Genomic DNA, 16,547 nt, shown 5'->3' with positions numbered 1-16,547 from the left:
CCTCGTCAATGGAGCGGCAGAGTAACTCACACACACACCTTTATTTACCCAGAGATATTTCTCGCTATTAAACCAAGTATGTGTATTTGTGTGAGAGAGAGAAAGAGAGAGAGGGAGAGAGAGGGGAGAGAGAGAGAGAGAGAGAGAGAGAGAGAGAGAGAGAGAGAGACAGAGAGAGAGAGAGAGAGAGGGAGAGAGAGAGACAGAGAGAGAGAGAGAGATAGAGACAGAGAGAGAGAGTGAGAGAGAGACACAGAGAGAGAGAGACAGTGAGAGTGAGAGACAGTGAGAGAGAGAGAGAGAGGGAGAGAGTGTGAGAGAGAGAGAGACAGAGAGAGAGAGAGAGGGAGAGGGAGACAGAGAGAGAGAGACAGTGAGAGTGAGAGACAGTGAGAGAGAGTAAGAGAGAGAGACACACAGAGAGAGACAGTGAGAGTGAGACAGTGAGAGAGAGGGACAGAGAGAGAGAGAGACACAGAGAGAGAGAGAGAGGGAGACAGTGACAGTGAGAGAGACAGTGACAGTGAGAGAGAGAGAGTGAGAGAGACAGAGAGAGAGACAGTGAGAGAGACAGTGAGAGTGAGAAAGAGAGACAGGGAGAGAGAGACAGTGAGAGTGAGAGTGAGAGACAGAGAGAGAGACACAGTGAGAGTGAGAGAGAGAGTGAGAGACAGAGAGAGAGAGTGTGAGAGAGAGAGTGAGAGAGAGAGAGAGCATATCGCTGCTGTCATGGAAAACCCTCATAACTGTAATTCCAGTGATTTCGTGTCTTTACTTGAATCAGCAGAGCGTGCGGTCCTGGCCCATGAGAGCCGTTCAGAAACCATCGCAGAATTTAAAAAATGCCCGGCCGCCCGCCTCAAAAGACTTTTCTAAATTCCTGAAAAGTTGACTTCTGGGCCGATTTTATAGGATCTGACAGCGGTGATGTGTGTGTGTGTGTGTGTGTGTTTTGTGTGTGTGTGTGCGTGTCATATTATCCTCACTCTGCCAAATTAAGTGGAGGGGAAACAGACACACCTTTATTTACACAGTTGCATTTGTCACTATCAGAGCAAGTATGTATAAGTGTGTGTGTGGGCGGGCGGGCCGAGAGAGAGAGAGAGAGGATGAGGGAGAATGAGAGAGAGAGAGAGAGAGAGAAAGGAGAGATTATAAAACGGCTTTTATTTGATTTTTTATTTGACAGAAGAGACTTTTTGGAGATTAAAGGTTTTGATTTAAAAGTTAACAAGTTCAGTTGAGTGTGTGTGTGTGTGTCTCTCTCTGTGTGTGTGTGTGTGTGCGTGGTCAACACTGGTTCACCTGTGGTTGTATTCTCTTTGGGTGGGACTGGTCAACATTGGCACTGAAATTCTACTGACTATGACTATGCTATATTAGATAATGCAGCGTCACCACTGCACTCAACATGTTTTGACGTGCTGGAGCCAGCAGCCCCTCCAGCCAATCACAGCGTTTCTGTAGTTTCTGACTTCATCACTGAGAACATTTGCGTTTTCCAAGTGCAAGTGTCTTAAAATGTGTTCCTTGTGCGTTCTTGTGTCCTCCATGACACGTTTGTCGTAAGAGCTAACAGCTGAAGTACAAGTCCAAAACAAAAGAGAGCAAGGACAGAGGAAGGATAAAGATCCCTGAGTTTACAGCTGAGGAAGCATCAGATGGCGACTCGACCGACGAGAACGAAGCCCCGAGATTCACAGCGAGAACGACGAATCATGTCCAAACAGCGACAGTCTAGTCTTTAAAACAGATGGGAAAATGAACAGCTGTGGGTCTTAAATAACCTTGACAAGTTTGTTCTCTGCAGGAAAACTGGGGAGGAACGTTCTCCAACAGAACTCAAACACTGACTTGGCATTTTTGGATTTGAGATTCACATCTGGACTCAGTTAGCTTAGCTGCTTTAGCACCTTAGCCAAGTAGTCTGTTAGCCAACTAGCTAGCTGCCATATTGGGCTGAAAGTAGCGGGAAAGAGAAATATATTAAAGAAATGTAACCCTAACCCTGAATAAAGTGAAGAGAACACAATTATCCGGTTTGGACTGCATTCATATTGAAGAGACTCAGTTGGGTTAGTTAACTAATGGAGGACATTTGGCTAAAATACAAAGACAGCAAAAGACATTTGCTGTAGGCATACATGCAGTTGGCTAATCTCAGATTTCAAAGAAAATTATCTTTGGTAGTCACAATCATAATCTTCAAAAAAACAAAGATGATTGTATTTTGTAAGAAAAGATCTTAAGTGGTCTTACAACTTATAAATGAACCTATAAAGTGCTTTACTTTCACACCACCAATCAGAGTATGTGTCAGCTTTGTGAAATGGTGGATCTCTTGTTTTGGAATGAAATTCTTCATTTGATAAATAAAATGTCTCTACCACTGACTCTTGCCCTCCTCACTAGTGGTTGCATACTGTTGATCTAGGAACTAAAGCTGGTTCCACTGCTGTATTAATTGTATTGGCTCTGGATTAGAGTGTCAACTAAATGGCTAAAATGTAAACTGTAGATTCAAAGAGTCAATTTGTCAATCTGTCCTGACACTTATCCCACCACACCCACACACTGACATTTCTCTGCTGTGCCACAATGTGCTGCTGCCAAACAGTCCGCTAATCATCAACACAGGGAGAAGGGTCTGCTGAATAGAAAAAAATCATAGCCAATGTGGAAATTAATGTCTCAGAATCAGTGACATGAGAACAAACAAAACTGAACTGAATAGGAAACTTTCCTGAAGCCAGACTGATAAAACTGTAGTTTCATAGATTGAGGGGTAGGACCAAAAATAGAAGAGTTTACTTCCATAACATAATAATTTAAAAAAAAACGTTATCAATGCATTTTTTGGGGGGAAAAAGGCATTATCTAGAGTTCATCATTCAATATTTCTAAGATATAAAGGATCCAGTCTGTAAATGTGTTACTATTTTGTCAACCAAGGACTAAATATCCTTTAAAAAAAGTTACTATCCTTTAAAAAAACACTACCTAAAATCATTTTAATGTTAAGCCATCACCCTTTTTGTAAGAGTACAGAGTCACTTTTTTCCAATAAAAAAAGTGGAGTGAAACACTTCAATTGCCTGTGAGGACCAGCTAACTGCACTGAATATATTTAATACACTTCAGTCCCACAGAACTAGATTTCTCAGTTGGGTCTTTGGCTGAAAATCCTTGAAGAAGTCATTTCTACAGGGTTAGGGTTAGGGTCAGTCATCAAGCGCTCGTTACCAGCATGGGCCCCATTAGTGCTGATTAGATAGCTGCTGCTATTGATCATCAATCACTTACTGACAACCATTAGTGAGGCAGGGGGTACAAAGAGCACAGGGGGACAAAAGGTGACAGGGAAACACTTTTATATGGTCATACAGTGTGTGTGTGTGTGTGTGTGTTTGCAGTTAATGTCTGCATGCATGTATGTGAGTGTAAATGTGAAGGGTTTTATCCCAAGATGTTTACAACGCTGACCAATGGCTCCATTTTAAGAAAAACAACAAACACACTTCCAATTTCATGGGTAATATTACAAAAAAATATCTCATCCACAATAATGTGACTATTTTTCAAATAAATGCCTCAAGATGGCAAATGACTTAAATGATAATTCACAAATGTTTTAGGGTAAAGAGTAAAGAGTAGGTGTCCTTTTCCCCTACAAATGGTGAATATCCTCTCCTTTTCCTCATGATTACCAGAGAACAGCACACACAGGAGGAGCATCCCAGTCTCCTCCTTCATGTGTGTGTGTGTATGTGTGTGTGTGCGTGTGTGTGTAGAGGTATATTACAAATGTCTGTCGGCCTGCAGGTGTGTTTGGTTTTGCTCTCGGGGTCAAAAGCACAGCCGCCTCCCTCAGACTATTATCCCCGAGTGCTGGCAAACAGGCTGGTGAAACAGGACACACACACACACACACACACACACACACACACACACACACACACACACACACACACACACACACACACACACACACACACACACACACACACACACAACAAACACACTTCCCGGGTTTATCCCTAAACAAGCTGCCAAAAAGGTCAGGTGCAAGTGCTTGTTGTCTTTAAGAGGGAAACCCCCCTCCCCACCCTTCCCCCGTCTATCTTTACATTCCTGCTCCCATCCATGCCGTTAGTTTAAAGGAAAACATAAAGTGGCCGCATATCATTTAAGATGATTCACCATTTAGCTTTAGCTGCTACAAGTTCTCATTTTCTCACTTTTGAGATAATGCTAGTCGCCTACTATCACTCAACACAGTGGATGCTAAAGTGTTAGAATGGAGTGCTGGAATGAAAGATCTTCCAGGGACACATGGATGATTTTGGTGTGTGTGTGTGTGTTCTCAGCTGGTCAGCTGATCAACGGGCCGATCTCCTTCATCTCCTCCTCCATCTCTCCTTTAAACTGAAGGCATCAGGCTGGATCGTCATTACAGGCATTTGTACACAACAGACAGCAGGTATTTGGTCAGGTGGCTGATTAGAAACGGCCAAACCATTATCTCTCTCTCAAACACACACAAACACACACACACACACACACACACACACACACACACACACACACACACACACACACACACACACACACACACACACACACTAAGACCAGCGCAACAACCACATCAATCACTTGTTCTGGGCCGTTGTGTCGTTTCAAAAGAACATAAAGGACATTTACTCAGTGAGATGAGTGTGTGGAAGGAATAGAAAAGACTTCAGTTGCCTCCTCTTGCTTAGAAAGTGTGGTGATTTGTTTTAATCTCAGGCTCTCAATCGTTTTGTGACTGTCGGTGTCACTTTTTATTACACAGTGAACATCTAGTTTTAGATTTAAACGAGACGCTTTGATTTTCAGAGTGACATGATGAAATTCTGTGTGTTAAAATTCTACTTGAGTGACTTATTTTTAAGGTATTAACTCTGACTTCCTTGGATACGTTTGATTAAAAACCTGAAAAAACAACAGTGCTTTACTTCAAAGTTTAAAAACGTAGAGGAAAGTGTCCATGATGTTTATTTTTCTAACTGAACAGCCATTTGTTTGTCTGTAAATAACCATTGTCTTTAATGGAGTGCGGTGCATTTTTTCTAACATTAATTTACACTTATATCGGTGACTTATAGTGGGTGCAACAGTAGAATAAGCTTCACTTCCTACATCAACAATACTGGAGGCAACAAATAGTAAGGAGCACAACATATACAGATACAACAAAATATTCCCATGATCCTTGAACGATCATGAATCATCATTTGTTAAGGAAATAAAGAGCTGAGGAGAAACGGCAGATTTCCAAACAACACGCGCAATATTTCTTCTAATTCACGCCACGTCATAAATGACAATATATGGGAGACAATATGACAGAATACAATAATGACATTTTATAACCGTCTCTGCAGGGTTTTACTGAGTCAGAGAGCAAACACTTTCAGGCTCTCCAGGACGCCCATAAACTCTTTGTGGACCTCTTAGCTTTATCAGTTCGGTTAGTGTTTGTGAAGAGGGCTGGAGGGTTCCCTAATCAGGCTGATAGCACTGCACACACACACACACACACACACACACACACACACACACACACACGCAAACACACACTCTAACACAAATACATCTGTCAACGTGCAGAGATCAAATGGCTGTTGTTGCCACGGTCAAGGTTGGCCCCCCGTACCTTCAGATTGTTATGATAGCGGAGCTGTGAATTACCGGAGATAGTGATGCACTTGAACTGCTCGCAGGCATCAAGTTCAATCTGGACTTTCGAAACTGTTTGTTTTTGGCACCTTTGCCTTCTTTCTTTTCTTTTTGTCCCCCCTCTCTTGCTTGCTCTATTTCAACTGATTACATTTACTCATGTCAATGTGATTGAGTAGCTTTTTTTTTTTAATGTTTTTGTTATGTTATGACTTTGTCTCTCTCCATCAGCAGCAGAAACTGGATCAACTGTAAACTGACAAACTGTGGATCCATTCACAGTGAGAAGAGGAATCTGACTTTACTTTGTTTCTGCACTTTATTTTGTCGTTTCTAATGTTTCCAGTGAAAAGAATCCAGTCTGAACTCTGTCCTCTCTCCTGTTAGAATCACATGGAAAAGATCACAGCTGACAACGTTCTCTGTTCTAAAGAGGAACTCAGGAACTTTTATTCTGAGGCATAGACTGTAAAAAACAGATGGCCGTAGTGAGTGTGATGTCACCCGCAGGTTTCTGAAGGGCCGTTTTGAAGCCAAAAGTCGGGGTTCACGAGCGCCGCCATGTTGACATTTTTTGGAGCCGGAGCAGCCAGAGCGAAGCCGAGGGTTTCCTGTGCGATCACTGGACAGGCGACCTGTCAATCACTCGGAAAACTACCCCGTTTTATAACCGTTATGTCCCGTTAATAGTAGTAGTAGTAGTAATTTATTTTGGTCCTTTTTAACAATTTTCCAAAATGTGTGTACCTAGAAATAAATAAATAACAATAAGGCATTAAATGAAATGGAAAACAAAAAAAAAATGACTGAAAAGGTGTAGGCTGAAGCTTTAGCTTATTATGCCTTCCCTTTTTACATGACATTCTAAGACAAAACAAAACAAAACAGAAGCAAAAACATAAACAAAAACAAAAAGTTCTAAACGTTTCATACACAATAATGATCATATGTCAGTTTTATATTTATTTACCACCTTATTTTTAAACATTTTTTTTAATTTTCAAATTGAACTACACATTTTTAATTCGGTGTCACATCCACCCCTTTGACAGATATACATCTATTTTTTTAATATTTGTCCTTACCCTTGTTTTTTTAAACATAATCATTTTGAAAATCGCCATAAGGACACATATTAGAAGAAGTGAAATTAGCTGCTGAGGCCATAATCTCTTGTCAAAAACTTTATATTTTGAGTGAGAAGTTGGGCTGTGGTCCCATTGACTTGAGTGGAGTCGGGTGGGATTTAGAGTCTTTTTGGAGCCGGACCCTAGTGGACGTTAGAGGAACTGCAGCTTTCAGACACTTCCTTATTGACTTCAAAATTCACCCGTGGTTTTGGCCGCTCGCTCTGAGGACATTTTAAATGAGACACTTTTTACTTTTACTGAAGTAGATTTTTTACTGCAGTACTTTTACTTCTACTTCAGTAAAATATCAGAAAAGTAACAGTACTTCTACTTGAGCAGGACATTGTAGTACTCTTTCCTCTCCTGGTTAATACTCTCACAGCTGGAAGTCATCCAGTATACAGCCAGTCAGTCACAGAGAGAGTTGCAACAAGGATTCAAACCGACAACCTGCCTCTCTAACCTCCAGTCTGCTGCCGTTCCTACAGAGTTATAAGAGTGAAGCAGGAGTGTATTTACAGGGAAAATGTCATCTAGCTTGCTGGATGTTGCTATGTGACGGGGGATGGAAATTTATCGGAGTCCGTTGGCCTGCAGATAAAAAGAGCTTCAGACCAGGCTGATCCAGAACTTTCCCCACCAGGCCGTTTGAAAGAACACTGGGACTAATGATAGTGGTTTGTGCAATGCAAAGTGTTCAAAATCCTTAAAGCTGCCATATGCAAATGTTTTTCACATTAAAATAATAAACAATGACGGCTTTTCAATGATGTTTGGGACGTTTGAGTGACAGGTGTCGGGGCTGAAACCTGACCAACTGATGGGAAGAAGGGTCGGGGCTAATAATACACCTAGTCAACTCAAGGCAAAAAGTTGCATATTGTGGCTTTAAAAGTTAAAGATTTCACTTTGGTAGCATATTTACATTTTCCTTTACAGGGTAACACTTTACAATAAGGGTCACTAAGTTAAGGGTTAGTAAATGCTTAATAAACATTAACTAACCCTTAATTAACAGTTAACTAATGTGTAATTTACTGATGGTGTTCATGTTAACTAAGGTATTAATTTATACATTATTTAATAGTTTATAAAGATGACTGTTAAATAATGTAGAAATTAATACCTTAGTTAACATGAACACCATTAGTAAATGATTACCAGACACATTAGTTAACTGTTAATGCTTATTAAGCATTAACTAACCCTTAACTTAGTGACCCTCATTGTAAAGTGTTACCCTTTACAGATATCTCTATTAACACTAGAAGCTCACAAATCCCCGACACACAACATTGGACCCTCTGGGGACCCGTAGTTAGAGTCAGCATCTTATCAGGGAAACCTCGACCAGAGATGATTTTACAGACTGGATCCTCAATATTTTAGCAATACTGAATGACCGACTTCTTTTTCCAACGATTTTCCCCCCACAAAATGGATATTTAGCGTTTTGTAAATTTTAAATCCTCATTGACGTCATTTCGTTCTGTGCCCTAGATGCTACTCTTTTCAACAAGTAGAGTTTTGTCTGTTTGCCAGCGGTGACGAGGCAGGAAAGTGAACGTGCAAAAGAGATATCGCTTGAGGTTTGCTTCTCAGGAAACACACACACACACACACACACACACACTCCTTCCTGTCACTATCGCCCTGGGGAAAAGTCATATAGCAGAACTCACTGGAGTGAAACGAACATAAACGATTTGTCACCACTTCAAAGTTGCCTCGTCGACACGCTGAAGACGACTGACGCAAATCATGGAGGTTACTACTGTTCAGAGGAATGATGATGATGCGTACGGTGAAACCGCTCATTCGTCCTGCTCGACAGAAAACTGCACGCATGGACAGAAAAGCACAAGCGCACACGCACACACACACACACACACACACACACACACTGTCGCTGTTGAGTGAAAAGGCCTTAACTCCAATTTAAAATATAAAGCTGTCTTTCTTAATTCCTGAAAAGTCGACACTTTGGAGATGCAGTACGAGGTTTTCCCACCACAACAGATTTATATAAACCACATAAAGCATGGTAAAAAAAAGAGTATAAAATCCATGCAAATGTAAAAAATATAACTGTGTGTACGTGTGTGTGTGTGTGTGTACACAGCAATAGTGTGGAAACAATAGGCAAGGTGTTTAGGAGGTAAAAAGTAGGGAAGTGAGCCACCAGTAGTGCAAAAATATCAATATGTATTTTGTACTTGGAAACTAGGGCTGGGCGATAATCAATATCATGATAATCATAAGGATTTTTCTCGATATAAATATATATCACAATATGGTTCATGTATGCAAAATCACCATAAATAATCAAATTAATGTTCATCTCATTGAACCGAATGGTAATGTTAGGTGTGATGTCAAACAAAACTGAAATTTTCAAATAATATTCCTACCATACCTCATTTTATGAGAGTTTTTAAGTAAAATCTGCTTGTCATCATCAATTTAGACAGCAGAAATGTGTGTCACGATATTAAAATATCTTCATATCATCACGATATGATTCCACTGAAAGACGATAAACGATAATATTGAATTATCGCCTGGCCCTATTGGAAACGTACGTGTCCCAAATATACAAAGACACAGCAAAAAAAAGGAAAGAAGGAACTCCTCCAGCTGAAGAAACAGCCTTGAGGAGTCTTTTCTTCCCGTTTGTGTACACAGACAGACACAGTCACAGTCACACACACACACACAGTCACAGTCACAGACACAGACACAGACACAGACACAGTCACAGCCACAGTCACAGTCACAGACACAGACACAGACACAGACACACACACGCACACACACACACACACACACACACACGCCGCGTTTCGCTGACTGCGGCTTCTTCAGGTCTCTTCTGTATAAACACACAACATCCAGTCCAGTCCTGCAGCTCAGCTGGCGGAGAGAAACCCCGCGGCTGAGGTCAGACGCTCCACAGTAGAAACACACTGTGACTTGTGGTTTTGGGACTAGAGTTCGATGATCGGCCTTTTATTGATTATCAGATATCGGCCGGTCAGCGTCGTTCACTGGCGGAGTTTCCTTCATCGCGAATCATTTTCAGTGTACGTTTTCAAGAGTTTTTGAGTCTCTTGGATTAAATCTTTGATTAAATGGAGAATCAAATCATTAGGGGGAAACATGGATTACTTGTATCTTTTGGCCTGAAAACGGAAAAAATAAAGATATGGAAAATTGGCACCAAATAGCTGTTATCAGCAGCTTTTATACAAAATATTCAGAATTGCCCTTTTAAAAACTCATATTTGTCCAACTTCAATGCATTTGTAATATGCAGTAAGTCTATCAATCCATCAAATACATACAGCGGTAAAAAAACAGAAAGAAGTCTTGCAAAGGCATGGGGGGGGGGGGGGGACAAACCTGTCCGACCGGACAGGTTTGTCCGGTCGGGTTCAGAGGCTAAAGGCTGCGTGAAGAACCAGGAACAAAAGTCCAGAGTGACAGAGAGAGAACGGCCTGATGGGAGACGGCCATTCATCCACCCAACACACAATACACAGGATTTGAAAAGAAAATATTGACAAAGAAAGAGAGCAGACTGGCTCATGCTCCCACCTGTCCAGTCAGAGCTGTGGTGAGAAAAAAAAAGAAAAAAGATCTTTGTTCATGCTGGGAAAATAACCATGAAACTAGAAGACTTCTTGGTAAGACTTTAAATTACAGGCCAGGAATTACACAGTAATGACCGGGAATAATTAAGTAATATCCAAGTAAAATAGATGTAATAAGTAGTTATAGTATTAGAATGACTGGTAACTACTGAGTAATATACAATTAAAACAAGTTTTTTTTTTAGCAGTAATTGTATAAGATAAGTGGCTCTACCACACACTTTGAAAAATTTGAGTGATGCTGGAGGATCAACTAGTTAAAAATATCTTCCGTTCATTACAGAAAGTGACGACACCTGTTTCATAAGGCTTTCATTTGTTTATAATATAGAATACATACAGTGATAGGAGGAGAGGAGAGGAGGAGACAAGGAGAGGAGAGCAGGAGAGGAGAGCAGGAGAGGAAAGGACAGAAGGAGAGGAGAGGAGGAGACAAGGAGAGGAGAGGAGAGAGGAGAGGAAACAAGGAGAGGAGAGGAGGAGAGGAGGAAAGGAGAGGAGAGGAGACAAGGAGAGGAGAGGAGGAGAGAAGAGAGGAGAGGAGACAAGGAGAGGAGAGAGGAGAGGAGAGGAGAGGAGGGGAGGGGGCTTAATCACCCAATTAAGGAAACAAAGTGAGATAAAACAACAATTCAACCTCCCTACCACCCAGTTTTTTTATATGAAAAGATACATGATATTAATGATATTAATATTTGTATTACGTTATGTTTATTCACATATTTCTCATTTAGTAATCCATATTTAAGTAAGAAATCATGGCTGCTAGTAGCATCTGTACAATGGAGAGATCAATTTTTTCTCCTTTGTCATTCATTCATTCATTCATTCATTCATTCATTCATTCTCTCTCTGTCTCTCTGAACATGTTTCAGATGAGTAAATCTCCATGCTGCAGGTCTGAGGCTGCTGGGAAATCTACAGGTCTCATCTTACAGAAGTGAACGCATCGAAACTGCCCTTGCTCCACTCTACCCCCCCACCCCCCCCCCACCCCCCCCCCCCACCCTCTCTCTCCCTCCTCTTCCCTCCCTCCCTCCTCCCTCCTCTGAAAAGGGACTGAAAAGAGGAAGTCACACGTTTGGCCTTCACCATAATTGTGTGTCTTCCCTCTTTTTTTTCCCCTCCTCCCTCCATCCTCCCTCCTCCCTCCCTCCCTCCTTTGTTCTCTCTCTCTGGGGAAGCGGGGCCGGACAGGCTCGGGCATGCAGGAACACGGTGGAGAAAAAAAAAAGAAAAACTCTTAAGGAAACTCTTAATGTGGCTTCTTTGTCTTTTTTCCTCGTCAATGTTACGTTCTTCATCTCTATTGTTGTTGCTAGGCGTATCGAAAGCGGTTACAAAATGTACAGTACACAAAGTGAAGCTGACTGAAGTCACGGCTTGGCGGTTAGAGAGGCGGCATAACTTTATTTATTTATTTATTCATGGGTTGGTTCGTGGAGACACTAGAAATTAAGGTATTTTTCATGCCTTTTGTGCAGGTTTACAGGGTTGTTAATGAGTTTTTAATGGAAAGTTCCTGTCTACCTGAATTTTACATTGAATTAGAAAGTAAGCAGTCAAACATTAAGGGGTCTTTAAGTGGTTTTGATGGGGTCTCCTCCATTAATAACTCCCTTAACTCATTTTTAGGGAATTTTGCATGAATTAAGGGGTGAATTAATATAAATGTAAGGTTATTTTAAGGGATTACTGGTTTGTGACTTCAACACAAGTGAGGACTTCGGATAGACACAACAGTCATCAAATTAGCAGCAAACTCAGCAGCAACAACCACAACAACTGCTTGAATTTAGCAAGGAAGATAGTTAGCTAGCGAGCTGCTAGCTAGCTAACTAGGCAGCTAGCGATAATGTGCCAAATATAGTCTATTAACATATGAACCTTCTGGATTCTTGAAATCCATTTGTATGATTTTCAGAACAACAGGACAAAGCTGGGCTGTAGACTCACTCTTCCAGGTAGAGTTTCAAAATGGCCGCCGTGTGAATAAGGTCAATAGTCTCCCCTTCCTCAGTAACTAGCACTGCATCCTTGAGCCAGGCCAGTAACCCTCACATGCTGCAGGGAAGCTGCTCAGTGTCCAGCAGCAGAAGACTGCGGCGGTTGTTCAGTGTGAATTTGTGTCACTGTGTGTTTGTGAAGCAGCGTGTTGCTGAAGAAGAACGCGTGTGTGTTCAGCAAACCTGGCCTGCATTAAGAAAAGTAAATCCCTTAAAGGCTTGACGGGAAAGCTAATGTAGATAAGATGACAGATATTGTTCACGCTTTGTTCTGTTTTCCTGCACCGCACCGTGCAGGAGCTGACCGAGTTCAACATCCACCCAAACGGGCACAAAATCTCACAATATGATGTTATGGCATAGTAAAAAAAAGGTTAAATCAGCTTTAGATATATGATGTCATAAAGATATTTAGGTCCCGCTTCCACAAAACGATGCAGGTAGCATCTCTGGACGATTCCAGACGTCATTTCATTCATTTTTCTACACAGGTTTTGAACACCGGTGCAGGCCGTCGTATCAACATTTATTTCAAGTAAAAATATTAGCCAAAAACCCACGGAAAACCCCTTTTCTTACCTGTGTGCGTCCTCTGGTGGGCCTTCAGATGAGTGAGAGCTCTTTGTGTAAACTTTGGTGCATCCTGTGAAGAAATCACAGAGAAAAAGCGTGAGTCAGCGTAAACGTGCTCACCTCACATTGCTCTGGGACACAAACTTTACCTCGACTACGAAGTCATGACCCTGTAAGACAATGTTCTGTTATCTGAGTCGTTTTTCACCCATGACTCAACGAGAATGATGACACACCAATGAAGGAACATGAGGTAAGAATATTACGCTAATGGAGTCAGATCATTTCACTTCAATGCAACTTGGTCTAATGTTATTTTAAACATGTGACACTCGTTTACTGAAAACCAGTGGAAATATTTGCCCCCAGTGGAAGATTATTCTTTTGTTCTAAGAAAAATAAGATTTACAGACAGAATACACGATTGGCCTGTTCAGATGGGCATTTTTACAAACCGAGCACCGACCTGGGAAGTCACAGAAGTGGATCCTCCTCTTCTCCAGCTCTGGATTGTTCCGCCTGTTGTACCTGGGCCCCGTCAGGACGCCCTGGCCGTGCGTCATCAGCATGGCGTGATGGGACAGTCCCTGCACCTTCAGCCCCGCCAGACGCTGCTGGTAGGGCGGCGGGAGCTGCGGAGACTGGGCCGCCGCGCTCAGCAGCTCGGCCTGCGTGTCGGGGCTTCCCGGCTGGGAGTTGGGGGGCGAGGGCGGCAGGCTGTGGGGCTGGTGCTGGGGGGGGTTGGCCGGGGACGGCTGGTAGTACGGGTGGTGGTGCGGGTGCTGGTGCTCGGCCATCACGTAGTCGCCGTTGGCCGTCGTCAGGGCGACGCTGCCGAGGTTCAGCATGGTCCTGCCGCCGGGCGCCGACTGGCCGCTGTGGGAAAGCGTCATGGTGAGGTCGCCGCCGGTGACGGGCATGTGGTAGACTTGGGGCTGGGGGGCCGGGGGGCCGATGTGAAGCTCCGTGTCCAAATTCGGCTGCTGCTGCTGCTGCTGCTGGGGACCGGCAGCCACGCTGACCACGCCGCCGGAGCTCATGTCCGGTTTGATGAAGAGGCTGTTGACCGCGGGCGGCATGCTGAAGACGGAGGTGAAGTCCGGTAAGGCCTGGGTGGCGGCGGGGACTGAGCAGGGCACCTCCAGCCCCGGCTCCGTCTTGATCTGGTGGGCGGACAGCGTCTTGGTGTTGGGCCGGTACAGGCCCGTGCGGAGGTGAGTGGTGCTGGGCAGGATGACGTTGATGTTCAGGCTGTACGGAGCGGTCGGCTTGTCCTCGGAGAAATACTCGTCGACCACGGAGGCGCTCTCCCGCCGGTACTTCTTGTCCCCGGTCACGATAGCCGGGCCGAGGGGGGCGCTGCCGATCTGAGGGAGGTACTTCTCCATCTCCAAACGAGTCTGAAGGAAGACAGAAGAGAGAAGTGAGGAACAGACTCACCTCAATGTCTCTTCACAAAATTACAAACTGCAATTCACATAATACCAACCAAGCCAGTCTCAATCATCTCCTAGATAGATAGAATGGATGTAAGAAGGATGGCAAAGGATTTTCTATTTTTGAATGTTGAAGAAAATCCACTTTTTGAATTTGGTTACCACCCTCGGATACTCTTGTTGTGGTGAAGCAGCAAATGTTGAAGCTACTCAATAGCTGAATGGGAAGTGCATGGTGCTGATAGGCTGCATATGCCCTGACGGTACTGTGCGGCACTTTGGTTCACATAACATACAGTACAGTACAGTATGCTGTTTGCTGGATGTTTTTATCCAAACGCCAAGTTCATAACTGGAACAGATTTGAGAGAGAGCGCCGCAGAAAACGTTGCAGCAACATCATAGTAGCAGCGAACATATTTGTTTAACACAGACACTGATAGGGCATTTGTTTAACCGCTGTAATTATTTTGTGAGATTAATGGGCAGGAGGCGATGATAAGGTGGTTGAGACGTGGCTCAGGTCCACCCAGCGGACAGTTAATAGAGACAAAGTGACAGAGGGAGGGAGGCAGGGGAGAAAGAAAGAAAGAAAGAAAGAAAGAAAGAAAGAAAGACGGTTGGAGCGCTGGTGGTACCAGGACTCCCTCCTCCGTCCCTCCATCATCCTCCCCTCCTTCATTCCTCACATTCCTGTTTTCCAGTGGAGCTCGCTGCCCCGGCTGCGGAGCCAAGACGAGGGAAAAGGATTAGGAACGACGGAACCGGAGTTTCCCTCAAATTTAAATCCGCTGGTTAGTTCCTCTGCTCTGGTTGAAGGTTTGCCAGTCAGTGAAAGCAGCTGCTGTTGTGTTTAGTCGGAATGAAAAACCTGCAGACTCTCGGGTCAGCTGATCTCAGGCTGTGGTTACACCTGCTTCAATGCAACTCATCATGATGGTCAATAAAGTGATAAATAATAAATGATAAATGGGTAGTTAGCATGAGCAGTGATAGCCACTATGGATGAGCAGACAAAGAAGAGAGAAGCTCAAACTGCATCAATAGATAATCCAAGGAGAAAGACGTCACAGTGCTGGACACACTAAACTAAACTACAAAACAAAACTAAACACGGATATTGAGGATTAAAACTTTACATAAATTATTGGGGTTATGAACCGGCCTCCGATCACAAATGTCTTACTGAATTAAGCCACAACATCGCAGGAGAGGAAACAGCAGCGCTTTCATAAAAAAACAACAGAGAGATGATGGAAAAAAAATCAGTAGTTATCGCTTCATCTCGATTGACTGGAATATGTTAAAAGAAAACAAACTGCAGGTGCTGCTGTCTGTCTGACCAAGATGGATCGTGTTTTCTTACCATGATAAGATGGTGAGAGTGACAGTCGATAGAATGATATAAAGGAGAAAGAGAGCGGAGGAAGAAGAAACCGAGACATAAAAACATCAGCAGGTATTCCAGTCTGTCTGATGTGGAGGGATCCTGTTTTTTTAATCAAGATAAAATGTGTGTTACAGGTGTCAAAGTAATAAAAGGATAGAGCAGGTACGGCTTTGTAGGAAACTTTAAAAAAGAAAAATATCAGTTTGCAAGAATGGACTGGGAGCCACTGGAAGAAAATAAATTGCAGGTTTTTCCTCTCTGTCGAGGAGGATTATGTGTTTTTAATCCTGATTAACTGGTGTGTGTGACAGCTATGCCTTCTGTGTATGTGTGTGTATGTGTATGTGTGTGGGTGTGTGTGTGTGTGTTATCATTCAAAGTCTAGCAGACAGTCCCTCCTTTAGAGGTGCACATGGCGTTAAGTGCAGGATCTGTCTTGCAGAAGCCTTACACACACACACACACACACACACACACAGATATATACGTACAAACAAATGCACAAGCAAACAAAAAAATCAATGCATGTACGCATGCACCACAGAAATGAATACGTGCAAACAAGCAAATGTATGCACACACACAAACACACACTCAGGTATGCACACACTCACACACACACACACACACACACAAAC

The 16,547-nt window shown here is 43.0% G+C and overlaps 1 pseudogene; it reads right to left on the bottom strand.

Moving 5' to 3' along the window:
• The window catches only part of LOC139664887 (Krueppel-like factor 5), a 40,008-nt pseudogene that overhangs the window by 6,113 nt on the left and 17,348 nt on the right, over positions 1–16,547 (bottom strand).

Source organism: Centroberyx affinis, unplaced genomic scaffold (assembly GCF_046629955.1).
Source record: "Centroberyx affinis isolate AG114_WGS23_722 - 3 ecotype Tasmania unplaced genomic scaffold, CSIRO-AGI_Caff_v1 ptg004390l_1, whole genome shotgun sequence".
NCBI classification, from domain to species: Eukaryota; Metazoa; Chordata; class Actinopteri; order Beryciformes; family Berycidae; genus Centroberyx; species Centroberyx affinis.
Note: the sequence above shows the minus strand (reverse complement) of the source record. Positions and strands in the feature narration are given on the sequence as shown.